The sequence below is a fragment of the Salmo salar genome, chromosome 10 (genome assembly GCF_965601325.2).
Source record: "Salmo salar chromosome 10, fSalSal1, whole genome shotgun sequence".
NCBI lineage: Eukaryota > Metazoa > Chordata > Actinopteri > Salmoniformes > Salmonidae > Salmo > Salmo salar.
The window spans coordinates 61,740,001-61,742,500 of record NC_138300.1 but is presented as its reverse complement, the minus strand read 5'-3'; the positions used below and the strand labels follow the sequence as shown (position 1 = coordinate 61,742,500).

The 2,500-nt window shown below is 50.8% G+C and overlaps 1 non-coding gene and 1 pseudogene across 1 annotated transcript; both read left to right on the top strand.

Moving 5' to 3' along the window:
* The first annotated feature begins 42 nt into the window (after window positions 1-42).
* Window positions 43-223, top strand: LOC123740379 (uncharacterized; annotated as a pseudogene).
* A 687-nt stretch (window positions 224-910) lies between these two features.
* LOC123740536 (U5 spliceosomal RNA) lies at window positions 911-1,027 on the top strand. Its single transcript, XR_006768418.1, has one exon. It is a non-coding gene; the product is annotated as a U5 spliceosomal RNA (small nuclear RNA).
* Window positions 1,028-2,500: the final 1,473 nt, after the last annotated feature.

Sequence of the window (2,500 nt, the reverse complement as noted above, 5' to 3'; positions counted from 1 at the left end):
GTTTGATTTGTGGAAGATTTTTGTTGGTTTGGAACGTAATAAATATATTTTGTAAAAAAAAAAAAAAAAATCTGTTCTTATCAGTTTAATATCTGATACGTCCCCCATCGGGGGACTACATATTAAATGGATTTTTCGAACAGGGAGTCGGAAATGGGGCTTGCTCCGTCCGCTCCACGCATCGACCCGGTATTGCAGTACCTCCGGGAATGGTGCAACACTTTTCTCCCATTGTCAAGGAAAAAGAAATACACCAAATCTATGTAAAACAGCTAGCAGAAGAAGAGAAGGAATGAAAAAAGAAGAATCATCCAAACTGAAACAAGTGCGAAGCCCCCTTCATGGGGGTCCCCCGTTTTCCCGCCATTTTACTTAAAAAAAAAAAAAAAAAAAAAAAAAATAAATACATTGGCCAGGAGTGTGTGTGTGTGTGTGTGTGTGTGTGTGTGTGTGTGTGTTTTGAGCCCCCCCCAAAAAATACAATCACTTCACCAGGATTGTTTGTGTGTGTGTGTGTGTGTGTGTGTGTGTGTGTGTGTGTGTGTGTGTGTGTGTGTGTGTGTGTGTTTTTGAGCCCCCCCCAAAAAATACAATCACTTCACCAGGATTGTGTGTGTGTGTGTGTTTTTGAGCCCCCCCCAAAAAATACAATCACTTCACCAGGATTGTGTGTGTGTGTGTTTTTGAGCCCCCCCCAAAAATACAATCACTTCACCAGGATTGTCTGTCTGTCTGTCTGTCTGTCTGTCTGTCTGTCTGTCTGTCTGTCTGTCTGTCTGTCTGTCTGTCTGTCTGTGACTTTTTACCCACAGCCCTCGAAAACTTGGAAGAGTGGGTTCGGGGACCACCCGCGGGGACCCGGCCTAGAGTGCACCGTGTGTGTCTCGGGCCCCGACCTCTGACTTCCATACGACTCTGGTTTCTCTTCATTACGCACAAGCCTTTCGCCTTTTACTAAAGACTTCCGTGGAGAGGAACACTTACGAGTTCAACGTATTTTTGGAAGGGCTTTGCTTCTGGCAGAGCCCGGTATCTTGTTTCAAGAGAAATTGACAGAGATGACGCCGAGACTTTTTGCTCAGGCGTTTGACTTGAAGCCGGCTGACCGACCGGCGTATTTTTTCCACTCAAAGTAGTCGCTCGGGCAATTGAGTTCAAGCCCGACGATGACTGGTGTATTTGCCGGGCATTGAACAAATAGTCGCACTAGGATTAAAGAGCTAGTGACCTAACGACGCATTAGCGACTTTTAAAAAAAAACACACCCGCCTGTCACCAGGGAAGCGTTGGGTGAGGAGGAGCCAACTTTTGCCAAACCGATGAGGTCTGCCGAGGCCCCCGGGGGCCCGGCGGGTGCAGGGGTCAATTTGTGGGTTATCGCTTCTCGGCCTTTTGGCTCAGATCAAGCTTGGTACCGAGGTGCCCCAAAGCCCGCTGAGCCAAAAGGTCGAAGGAAGGCCGGAGGGAGGAAAGGTTTGGAGTGTGGGAGACGGTTTTTTTTCAATTTTCAAAAATAATTTTTCTAGTGGCTTCTTTTTAAGAGAGCTTTTTTTTCAAGATGGCTCGACATGCTCCAAACAAGATGCCTGGAGTCGGGATAGCGAACACGGTGAGGTTCGCCTGGAGGAACAAGGAGATGGAGCCGTTTGGGAGGGAGACCTTTGGGAGAAAAATTTTGATTGGGATCCTAAAGTTGGAGGTGGGGGAAGTGTTGTGCCTCCAGGCGAACCCACTGGAGGTGGCTTACGACGTGACGCTCCACAAAGAAGACAGGTATGAGGACGTGATGAGGAGGGCGAGAGAAGTGGGAAAGGATGGACCGATGTGTCATTACGAGGTGACCAGCCTGGGAAAAACCAATTTCCGGGTGGTCACGGTTAATATGTATAACCCTCATGTGAAGGACGAGGAGGTGAGGACTTTCCTTGGGCGCTACATGGACAATGTCTCCTCGGCAAGGCTCCTCAGGGACTCCCTGGGCTTCTGGGATGGGAAGAGAGGATTCCAGGCGTTGCTCAGGGAGGACCCTGAGGGGTTGGGGGGTTACCTCCATCCGCCGGCGATGTTCTCCCTGGGGGCTGACAGGGGGACGTTGTATTATGCACGTCAGCCCCCGTTCTGCAGGCGTTGTATGGCCTATGGTCATATCCTCGCCTCGTGCAGCACAAAGAAGTGCAGGTATTGTGGATCTGCGGAGCACGAGGCGAGGGACTGTGACGCGCCGAAGGCATGTCACGGGTGTGGCATGATTACGCACCTGTGGCGTGAATGCCCGGCGCGTCACCGGTCATACGCGTCTGCAGCTGGGGGGGGAGCGAGAGCCGGGGATGGGGGAAGAAGAGGAGGGGACAAAGAAACAAGAACTGGCACAGAGGAAAAGGACACACGGCGGGAGAAGAAGGACAGAGCGACAGTAGGAGAAGAAGAGGAAAAGGAAGAAGTGGACATGGTGGAATCGGAGGGGCGTGAGGCTGAAGGAGAGGAGGAGCAGGAGGCTGAA